Source organism: Ochlerotatus camptorhynchus, unplaced genomic scaffold, assembly GCF_037179485.1.
Source record: "Ochlerotatus camptorhynchus isolate MF236.1 unplaced genomic scaffold, CSIRO-AGI_Acam_v1.1 ptg000570l, whole genome shotgun sequence".
Taxonomy (NCBI): Eukaryota; Metazoa; Arthropoda; class Insecta; order Diptera; family Culicidae; genus Ochlerotatus; species Ochlerotatus camptorhynchus.
The window spans coordinates 123,029-135,331 of record NW_027041051.1 but is presented as its reverse complement, the minus strand read 5'-3'; the positions used below and the strand labels follow the sequence as shown (position 1 = coordinate 135,331).

General features: G+C 40.6%; 1 pseudogene; it reads right to left on the bottom strand.

The window, feature by feature from the left end:
• LOC135713594 (DNA topoisomerase 1-like) overlaps positions 1–12,031 on the bottom strand; it is a 37,635-nt pseudogene extending 25,604 nt beyond the window's left edge.
• Between the last annotated feature and the right edge of the window lie 272 nt (positions 12,032–12,303).

Sequence of the window (12,303 nt, the reverse complement as noted above, 5' to 3'; positions counted from 1 at the left end):
TCTTTCCAAAGGGTGTCTTATTGTGGAGATTTTCAAGGTAATTACGAGGAAAACGAAAATAAAATTCGGACTGTTCGAGAACTTCCCAATTTTTTCCTGAAGTTAATGAATCTGCCTTGAAGTTCTTTTTTAGTCTGAGAAACTAGCCTGATGCTCACAATACTACTCATCAAATTCTTAAACTTCCCTGAACTGTATAGGACTTCTAAAAGTTTCCTTAATTTTTCTAACGATCATGAATCTCAACTAAAGGTTTAACAATTCGCTGAAGTTGTCTAAACTTTATGTGACTTCTCTCATGTTAACGAAACTGCTCTGAGGTTCTCTGTTCTTTTCTGAAATTCTCAAAACTGCTCTAACGTTTTTGCAGTTCTCATGAAGCTTGTTGTACTGCGCTGAATTTAATTGAACCGTCCTTAAAATGTTTAAGCTTCAGTGAACTTTTGAACTTATGCGAAGACATCAATTACATTTTTAACGTCTTTGAAGTTATCTGAAAATCTGGGAACTGCAGAAAATTTACCACTAATTTTCTGAAACTAATGGAACTGACCTCTCCCTAAAATTCCTCCAATTTTCGGAGCTTACTAAACTTCTTTCAAATGCTCCCGCATTTTGCTAATGTTCATAAAAATCTTGAAGCTCGCGGATCTCCCCTTAGGCTCCATAGATTTCTATGAAGCTCTCGAAATGTTGCTGAAGACCACTGTCCTTCTGTGAAGTTTTCGAAGTTTTTGTAAGTTTCTGGAACTTTTGTGCTCCCGCAATTTTCACGGAATTGGAACGAAATAATTAATATAGTTTTATGATTTTCACTGAAGTTCCCATGATTTTCTGATGTTCATGAAACTTTCATTAAATTATCGACACTAATTTAAAACTTATTCAATAGTCTAGACTTTCCTGGTGTTATTAAAACTCCGATTATTGAATTTCTTTAAAGTTCCTTAGATAGCCCTGAGTTAATCAGTATATTTTAAGAACCCGCAACTTTACTGAAATTAATTGATTTGCCTTGAAGTTTCGACAATTTTCCTTAAATATTCCAACCATTTATAACGCTCACTTATTTTCCCTGAGTTATGCTTACCTGAAGTTCTCTAAATTTGTTCAATAATCCGGTTTAATAAACGTGTTTGGATCAATCATAGAATTCTTCGAATACCCCATAATTCCACGGAATTTTCTTAAGTTAATGGGATTATTCTGAAGCTACTCGGAACTTCGCTGAATATCATGAAACTATCTAAATTCTATGTTCTAAGTTCTCTTGAAGATATTTATCGCTGCTTAATAAAGCCCCTAGCATTTTTTTTTAATTAATGGAATCTAATCAACTTAGCTAAATTTTCGCATTTTTTTTAAATTTCTAGAAATTTTCATGATGTAACACCCTTAAAATACTCTCACGTTTTCCGGATGTTCATATAATTTTTATCACGTTCCAGAAGTTCTATCGGAGCTTTGCTGAAGTTTCCGGAACTTCTTTAGGGTTTCTACAATTTTCTTGAAATTATTTGAACTGCCCTATGAAGCTTTAGCTCTCAATTCGATTGAAGATAAATTTCCATAAAATTCTTTGGACTTCTGTGAAGTTCCTGAAATATTTCTGAAGTTTTCATAAATTTATTGACAGTCTATGTACTTCTTCTAAATTATCGGAACATCTTTTTTTTTTTTCCTTTGGTTTGTTTTTTCCGTCGATCTTGTTTTCCGTGCTGAGCACCAATGCTACCGACGTGCCAGGAAGGCAGCTCTCACACCTGGACCCTACCTATCAACCCATCAACTCATGAACCGGGGACCAACGGCTTTACTTCCCATCCGAAGGAAGACGTGATCAGAGATGTTATGCCTCAGAACATCCCGGCGGCGTCGACTGGGATTGAACCCAGGCCTGCTGGGGTGAGAGGTAATCACGCTTACCACTACACCATCGGCGCCGTTTATCGGAACATCTTAAGAGTTCTCAATTTTGTCTAAATTTACGATCATAGATATTAAAAAAAAAAGTCTGAACTAATGTCATGGGAACTTCTCTTAAGATCTGAAGTTCCCCAAAGATCTCTAGATCTAGCTTTTCTGAGTGCTTAGAAATTTTCAAAAATTTGCACAATACCCCTCAAGGTTTCTATATTTCTCAGGTTCGCTTCACACCTGTGATGTGCTCTGAATTTCTAGGAACTTCATACAAGTTCCTGAAATTTTCAGATGTTAAAAGAACCGATTTGAGGATCATAAAGCTTCCAGTAAGTTCCCCATAATTTCAGTGTGTTAACTTCCCTTATCGCCTTTGCGGAATTTTTCTCAATTACCCGTCAGCACGTCCTCACCAACTGGCAACAAAAATGGAATGAGAGTGATCTGGGAAGATGGTTACATTCTATTCTCCCACAGGTATCGAACAAGCCGTGGTTCAAAGGATTGGACATGAGCCGTGACTTGATACGTGTCATATCAAGGCTCATGTCCAATCACTACTCGTTAGACTCGCATTTCTTCCGAATCGGGCTCGCAGGCAGCAATTTGTGCGCTTGTGGTAGTGGCTATCACGATATCGACCACGTGCTTTGGTCATGCACCCTCCATTGTGTTGCTAGATCCGAGTTATCCGCATCCCTCAGGGCCCGAGGAAAACAACCCATGCGGCCTGTTAGAGACATCTTGGCGAGCCGAGATCTTGACTATTGCAATTTAATTTATGTGTTTTTAAAACGGATAGATCTGAGGATTTAGTAGTTAGTGTCATCTTGTGTTCCCCCAAGTTGTTAGCTGCCCATCGGTGTACCCCCATGTTTGTCTTTTTCATCAGTTGGTCGCTTAGTTCGAGATCAAGAGCACATTGCTCTCCAAACCTTGTGTTCTCAATCCCTACCCTGCCATCCATTTGTTACAATTTGTTACCCCTAACCTCGAGATAGCCACGAGTAATCGGCCCCCGCTTTACTAACGTTAGTTTTAAGAAATTTTGTAACCTAAACAATGAATATCGGCTCCGCAAAGCTACGGAAAATAAGCCTGGAAAAATAAACGCATTTATAAAAAAAAAAACTTCCCTTATGTTACCGTAGTTTGCTTATGGAGCTTCACAGAATTTCTCAACATTTCTTTTCATTCCTCAGAACTTCTTCAAAGTTCCTACAATTGTTGTGAAGTTAATGAGACATTTAATGTTTTTTTTAATTCAGGCACTTTGAAAATTTTCTACATCTTGAACTTGTACATGGAATACGAAACTACAAGACATTGAATATTTTTAGATCTTGGACTTACTCAAATTAAGCACGTTTTTTAACTTTATTAAAGTGAGAAATGAAGTAAGTGCTAAACTTCAACATTCAATGGATTTGATTATAAAGCTGTTTTTTAAAAACTGATTGCCATGTCTTAAAAACGTTTGGGTTGATTAATGTTGTTTTAGATCTTCAAGAAAAAGCAAATTTTGAACGGATTTAAAAAATAGCTTTCTTATTATAAGCCTGGAATTTATCCGTTAAAGTTCTGGAAAAACCTGGAAAACTCAGGAAATTTTATACACTAAAATGAGTAGACACCCTGCAGATAGAGAAAGACGATTAAAAGTAACTAAGCAAAGAATGATCAATCTTGAAATAAATTCACGCTAAAAATAAAAAAAAAATAGTGACTGATTCCAGGAAATGTGACTTTAGTGACTTGACCTTAAAAAAGGGACTTTTTTGTGACTGGCTTGAAAAAAGTGACCAAGTCACTAAAAAGTGACTCACTACCAGCCCTGTTATGGGGCAACCGAAGAACAACGACGTAAAACTAATAGACCAATTCGTAGCTGCTCTGCACTCATCGAAGGGCTCGCAGTTTTTAGTTCGGAAAAGCATTAATTTTTTTCCATATCGCCGTAGTTAGTACTCCAGCCAGCCATTCAGAATTCGAACGGTCGGAATGGAAGCAAGGAATTTTCGGTACAATATTTCAACTTGCACTATCCATGTACCAATCCCGTTCCATCTCCTGAACGCGGTGCAGTAGCTACACAGGATGAAAGGGAATAATTAAACAAAAAATGGTTTGCATCCTGACGACAAAAGGAGCAAAATAGAAACGGACGGGCGACGGCGACGGCGGTGGCAGTCGTTAGATGGAACAACGAACAAAGTCGATTCGATTTATCGGAAATATATATTTCATACCTGGTCCTGGTCCGGAAAGGCAGGACACGGTTCCGCGTTTCGCGGATCACATACGTACCTTTCGATGATGGTTGCCAAGTTACGATATGGAGCTAACTTCCTCCTGGAGGAGACGTTGGTTCGTACGATTTCGATTTTTTTTTAAGCCTGTGGATGGAGAAATTCTCCGTAGGGAATGGGGGCAGTAACAATCTCGTGGGTGCAACAAATCGACCAGGGATATGGAAGCAGCGAGACAATACATTGCCTAGGTTTCGCGGGGTCATGGGCTTTCCAATAACTTTTGTGAGGATCAGGCGCGTCGAACTGTCGAACAGGGTTGAATTTAGTCTAATAGCAACATTTTTGAATATGACACTAATTGAAACAATGTTAAAGTCATAGTCTCCGGATCCGTTCATCCGATTTGCCTATTTATTAGGACTCAAACTACGACTCTGTCCGAAACCGCAAGGACACATAGCATGCACTCGAACGGAACCGTACCAACATCTGCCAAGAGAAATCGAGATACCGGGGACAACACATTTTTCATCTGTGCCATGTTTTCCGGGAATTATTATTTTGGACATTTTTCTTTACTCCGGGTCAGGTCGGAAAGCTGCGGGCTTCCACCATAGGTGAAAGCGACATACGCACACATAGCCAACAACAGCAGCGAGAACCGCTTTTTTGGACCAGTTCCAGACAGTTTCCGTTTGTTGACTACACGGGTTTTGCTGAAGACACCACCATCGCTGCCAGGACCAGGACGGCAACCGTCGCGTGACAGATAGGAGGTTCTCTGCTAGGGCCGTTCCGTTGATGTCGCGCGAGGTGATACCTATTATAGCGCAACGGGAAAAACTACGTAAGGTGCACAATGGTTCACCGCAGAGACGAATGGTCCAACAGCGACAACACACTCGAATGCAATTTGTTTCTTCTCATGCGTACATTCATTTTGCGTGAAGGGATGCACCGGAGTGAGTCCTCCGAGCAGGATACGTGACTGTGGTTTCGCGGCGTACGAAAAGCAAACATGTCATGCCCGGTGTCGTGGTTCGGTGACATTTTTTTTTTGGGGTGTTATGGAGATTGGCATTACCAGCTGTGCAAATGGTGCGTCTTTTCTTTGGAGATTGAATGTGCAATTTTCTGAAATTTGAAATCATTTTGGTCATTTAATTTGAGAATTTTTAAAAACCGTAACGATTTTAAATTTCTTTTAAAAAAATCCAGGGTTAAAGAAAATATATCAGTCATTCAAAATGATGATCCCGATAGCAAAATATTATATGAATTAGTTTGACATAAGACATTATATCAGAAATTTTGGTATTTGCTACGCATGCCAATTTGCCAATATTTGTTTTTCGGCATGCTATTTTGTAGAATTATTTAATAATATTTTACCGTGCTTATGTCATGCTTAAAATATCAATAGTAAAATTCCTACCCGGGGTAACTTGTCCAGATAATTCGAGATACATATGAAAATCGACAAAAAATCTTCCGTCGATCCGATTAACTATCGGTTTTCCAGCTTTTCTCCAATTCTCACCAAAAAAAAAACCGGTACTCCATCTCCGGGTTCCCCAGTGCAGAGTCGGTTACGAGTCTTTTGGGGCCAACAAAAGATGCATTCTACCAGTTTAGTTTTTTTGCTCCAGCCATCAAATCAAAAGTTGATGATGCACACATTCAGCTCGGACTCGGAGGGCAGCGTAGATTGCAACGAAGCACCATATTTACCTTTTTGGCTCCATCTCCCTTCCCACTCAATCACGTGTGCACTTTTCAAAACAAAACCAAAAAAAAAAAGCTGATCCCAACGTGTGTTTTCTTTTCCGCCATCCTGTTCCAATCAATTCGATCTCGGTGGTGACGTCCTTCAGTATCCGTCTCTGAGAATGCAGTAGATTTTTGTAGGCCTATGTAGTACCTACACGAGCAACCGGAGCCAGCGCCAAGATCAATAAATGAACGCAGGAAAAAGTATATCTTTCGTTTTGCACACGGCACAAAGGACCAGATTTTTCTAAATTCCTACACGAGTGGGTGGTTGGATTCAGCCCACGCACACCCGCACACAACTGTGCTTGGTACGAACGAAATCCAATTCGACTTGCACATACAGCCGGACGGTGGAACGAACCGAACAGAACAGATCGGGCACACGTTTTCGGTGGAAAGTATCCCTCGAGGGCTGTGCGAAAAAATTAAAGGAAAAATAAGGACGAACGGACGGGGCAAAAAATATACGACCAACTGTGCGAAAGTACGACGCATCACGCGGCCAGGATCTGCGTTATGCATTTTTTTTTTTCGAATCGTCCGACAGCCCAATTTCTCATTCCGACGTTCGACGAAGGAAGGGGTGCCAAATTTTCTTGTCGGTTGAAGAAAAAGGAATTCAGACGCTGAACGTAAAACACATTGCGAAATATGCAATGCCACATAGTTCAACATTGTTAATTATGAGTAGGAGACCGTATGGGAAAAGTATATTTTCTGTTTGGCCCCATTTATGGCTAGCTAGTTTAGCTAATTAATTATATCTTAACTCATGCGTATGATTAAAAAACTATGAACAGCAAAGTTTAAGAAAATTAATTGGAGTTTTTGTTAAAAATATTTTCAAGGTTGAACACTAACGAATAACATCTCAAAAGAGCGAAAATTGCTCAAATTATGCGATAAGTGAATTTCAACCTACGAGTATCTCGAAAATAACAACTTTGGGCAATGTAAGCATTATGAGCTTTTTGGTTGTAAATTTAATGTGTTTTAATATTAACACTATTTTTAAGATATTCGATAACTGTAGGTGGTATTTTGGAAAATACTTATTTTTTCAATAATTCATAACTTCTTTGTTTATGATTTGCCCAGTGTCAGTAGGTAAAACTTTATCTAAACTACAAAATATACATTAAAAATAATTTAAAAATACATGCAATTTAAGTAATTTTTGCATAGCCTTTTGGGAAAAAAAAAAAATTTACAGAGTATATTTTTTCTTGGAAGGCACAATACTTGTTCGTAACTTCACCCAAGACACCATCTCGATCAAACAAATCGTTAACGAGATATATATTTTTCTATTGATGCGTATCATTTTTGCATAAGCCCTTTTCAAGTGTTAGTCGTGTGCAAAACTAGGGAACCATTTATGTAAAATGGCATGTTGGGCAATAACAAACAACTGTGCAAAGTTTCATCATAATCGTAGAAGGTCGATCCGAAATGATTTGCGAATCTGTGTGGAACTGCTCAGTGAGAAAGTAAATTTCTGTAACGTTTAATAACAATTATTCTAATGGATGCCTTAAGGGGGGAGTACACTTTGATTTTTCAAAAAAATGCATTTTTTGGCTTAAAATGTTCCTTGAGATGTATACTTTAATTAAAAAAAAGACTCCAAGTCCGCCAGAATATTCCTTACCGCTTTACGAAGCGATTTCCTAAAACATGTACCGGCGCGCTGAGAGAGCAATTTTATCTTGAAACGCGTTTATCTCGAAACGGGGTTTTTCAAACTGGCGTGGGAAATAACTCTAACCAGTTATCATCAAATTTGGATATCGCCTAGGTTTTCTTGTTCAAAATTAAATTCTGCTTAGAAATACGTATCCACATTTTCGATTTTGTCAAAAATGGATTTTTAATCCACGATTTTGTAAGCATTTTTAGGGTGAAAAAATCGACTTTTTTTTCCTAAGGCCACAACTTTTGAAAAAAATAATTTAAAAAAAATCGGAATACGTATTTCTAACCCAAATTTCATTACTAATTAGGATTTTTGTTCGATTTATGTTCCAGGATCACATGGAAAGGAGTATTTTCCCACGCCGTTTTCCGACCTGGTGCACCGGCCACGGGAAGACGCCAATCGAGTTCAAAAAAATACAAATTGTAGTTCGAAGGATGACTAATAAATGGGTTATAACATATTTGCCCTCCCTGAGTGTTTTATTGCTTAAAAAAAATAACGAAAATGCCTTACTTTTTGGACGTTCAAAGTGTACTACCCCCGTAAGTGTTTTTAAATGCAGTGCTAGTATTTCGAATCCCAAGTGCAACAAACTACGTTACTTTATACCAGCATTAATTAAAAAATGCAATCTACGGGATATACTCACCAACTGAATGTACCGATGCGCATTTGTGAGTCATGCCGTGCATTGATTCAGCAGCACAATAGATATACATAAAAAAAAACCGCGCTCGGATTCATGCGATCCACAACCAGAGCTGCGACCTATCATAATTACGATCGTCAAAAAGCTGATGGTACTAACGCTTGGTACATTCCTATCAATGTGCTTGTCGAAGCACTCTCCATGACCATCCATGACGAATGAAGTAAAAAGCAACTGGTGAATATCGTTTTCGGTGGTGATCCATCACCGATCTGGTCATTTCCGACAATCACGACACTCATCTGTGCTCGTTTTGAAGCAGTTGCTGCTTTGCTTGCTTATGTGAGTGTGTTGGTGAGTGAGCCCAACAGCTTCCGTTTAATTTTGCCAACTTTGTTTGTAACTCACACAGTCACAGTTTGCCATGGCTCTTCTTCTCACTGCGTGAAAAAAACTTTCTGTCAGCGATAGTCGGTTGATGCGTTAACGAGTGTCGAGTGAGTGTCATGATATTTTGCATCACTGTCCACAACCATCATCAAGAAGGTATGAACCACCAATCAGCGAAGATGTGGATCTCGATCGTTGCAGGTTCGGGTTGCAGAATACAGCGTTCGATGCGAAGTTCGTTGAGTCTCGGCAATTTAGACTGGTAATTTGTCCAATGGATCTGGTGCTCCATCGTTAGTTCCTTGTCTCAGTGTCCACAGGTTCTGCATGAAGACCTTGGCAGCAGTTACAACAGGGCCCACTAAGCCAAGCGGGTCGTAGAGACGGGCGATGGCGACGGGCGGCAACTACCATGACTTGATGCTTTCGGGAGCGCATCGTGATTGATCGGATGTCCTCTTGCACCGTTGGTCCAACCATCAGCGCTTCGTTGAGTGATGGTCCGTTCGGGGTTTTATACGAGGCATCGAAGACGACCCGTAACTTCGTCGTCGTGCTTTCCTCGCGTATCACAGCATGATGTAGAAGGTAATAGTGCTGTCCCTCTGGGTTTTTGTAATCATGAATGCGCTTCATGTGTCCGAGGTCGAGATACTCGTCGATGAAAGCCTTGCACTGCTGGTGAAGGTTGGGGTTGCGGACTAGACGACCTTGATGCAGATGGAATCGACGAACAGCGCACAGTGGTCCAGAATGCAGATTTAGGTGGAATGATATGTTTTGAGCCTGCCTTTAGACTAAAAGTCTCTTCTACAAAGTTGTTCCGTATAGTTAGGCCCTCATTTTTATGACAATGGATTCTAGGGTGGTTCCTTTTATCATTAAAATCAAAAATCTAACTTTATTGTTGGAATAAATTAAGGTATACATTTTTCGGCAAAGTTATAGCTGAGCTAATTTCAAGCAACTTTGAAGACAATAACTTTTTTGTATCTCTTAAATTGGCCGATTTAGAGCTATTTTCTTGAATTGAGTTAGGGTGGCTCTTAAAAAAAGTTTTAAAAATAACATGCCTTCATTTTTTCATATAATTGAGAATAACATACGCTCTTTCAAATGCCGTAAAAAAAACTATTTTTTTGTTTGCCCCAACCAGAGATATTAACATTTGAAAAGTGCATATTTTTAGTAGAAAAACGTCAATAACTCTTGATCGGCGAAATATATTGACAAGCTTTTTGCAGCAAAAATTTGCGCCTACTTAAGATCTAAAAGTTATTTGAAGACACCTTTACTGAGAAATTCGAAATAAGAAAACTAGAGCAAAACAACTGTTTTTTAAGATCCACACTTACTCAATTCAAGAAAATAGCTCTAAATTGGCCAATATATATCGGAATATATACCTTAATTTGATGAAAAAAAAGTTAAATTTTTGATTTTAATGATAATAGGAACCACCCTAGAATTCATTGCCATAAAAATGAGGGCCTAACTACAAAGAACAACTTTGTACAAGAGATTTTTAGTCTAAAGTTTCAATTTCAGGCTCAAAACATATCATTCCACCTAAATCTGCATTCTGGACCACTGTGCAGCGGTACGACGGTTGTCGTTAACTTGACTTATAGCCTCTTCCTTGAACGGTAAGCGAAGTACGAGCTACAGTACGACAGAAATATTCCTCGCAGGCAGCTTCTTCAACGGAGTACGCTGTCGATGTGCTGTCTTCCTCGATTGTCCAGAATTTTTCCATTAGGTGATGGATATCTACGACGGTAGCGACATTTGCTTCGACGAGAGCGCTAGACGGACTCATTGTGGACTTCCCAGCTACTACCCAACCAAAGATGGAAATGACCAGCACCGGAAGATTGTCACCGAGAGGAATTCGTCCGGGAACCTTGAACAGGTCGAAGAAGATTTCGGTTCCAATGATGACATCAATGGGATTGGTGCTGTCAAACGATGGATCAAGTCAAAGTATCGACGGAAGTAGCTGGTAGATCGATGGTCACCTTGGGCAGAACGAGAAATTCGACGTTGGTGGAGTAGGCATCCACTCGAGAGCGGATTGTGGATGAAAACATTAGCCTAGCTTGAGTGGACGCTTGTCCGATTTCTGAGATAGGAAGATAGATTTTCTTCCTCTGAGCCTTGATGCGCTGTGAAAAACGTTCCGTGATGAAGCAGCAATCACTTCCTGAGTCCAGGAGGGCGCGAACGACGTATTCGACTCCGTTGTCATCGATTAATATGATCACTGCAGTGGCAAGATGAACTGTCTTCTGCTTATGACCAGTGGAAGCTCAACTGATGAATTCGACGACCGTAGCAGACGAAGACATGGTCGGAGGATCGGTAGCTGGAGTATTTTTTTTTTCCTTTGGTTTGTTTTTTCCGTCGATCTTGTTTTCCGTGCTGAGCACCAATGCTACCGACGTGCCAGGAAGGCAGCTCCCACACCTGGACCCTACCTATCGACCCATCAACTCATGAACCGGGGACCAACAGCTTTACTTCCCATCCGAAGGAAGGCGTGATCAGAGATGTTATGCCTCAGAACATCCCGACGGCGCCGACTGGGATTGAACCCAGGCCTGCTGGGGTGAGAGGTAATCACGCTTACCACTACACCACCGGCGCCGTTGGTAGCTGGAGTAGGTATAGCAGGTTTCGAATGCTGAACTTGTTTCGAGTTCGACGAGAAAGAGGAATCGTTCGGGCATAGCTGCGTGTGATGACGTCCACGACACTTTCGGCAGTTGTTGACCCTTTCGAAGGCAATTTCGGCAGAGTTGATGACGGCGTATCTCCTTCTCCTTTTCTTCCATCGAAGGTTGCGAAAAACTTCCACACAAGTACAAAGGGTGATGGTTTGAGCAGACGACACATTTCCGTTGATTGACCTGGTTGGCCCCGTGGCTCGAGACGGATTGCTGAACTGGCTTCTTCTGAACGGTCGACGGTTGAGCTGCGATGGGCTTGGCCTGGATGGATTGCAGCACCGTAACTCGTCGCTGGATGAAAGATGTCAGGTCGCTGGTTTGGTCGAAGAGTATTCCTCCCAATCTCGCCTTGTCGTTGATCCAATCGAATGCTGATCATACGGATGAGCAAACTATCCCAATACACCGTACGTTTACCTAATTGCTGCAGAACCTTGACGTTTGTCTCGAATTTCTCCACCAGACTGTGGAGTTCCGTTGCCGTTTTCCTTTTGATAGAAGCGAAATCGAAGAGAGTGTCTATGTACGCCTGTAATTGTTCGCACATATTGGGATCGTTTGGATGAGTTGAAGAGCTGTATTCGATAATGATGATCAGAGGCGACGTCCGCTCCTTCATTGTAGTCTAACCACAACTTTATCAGGTTCTCAAAACGGAAGGGGACTTCGTCGGCCTGCGTCTTCTCATTGTAGTCGTCTACGAAGGTCTTGATGAGGTTCAGCGTTCACGTCACTAGACTCTTCAGTCGCATCTTTAGCGTCTTGATACGGCGCTTGGTCGACAATGCAGCGATATTTTGTTGAGGCAATTAACTTGCCTTGTATTTATTTGATAATAACAGCAACCAAGCAGGAAGATGGCGTTCAGTAGTGAATTGTTGAGCTGGGACA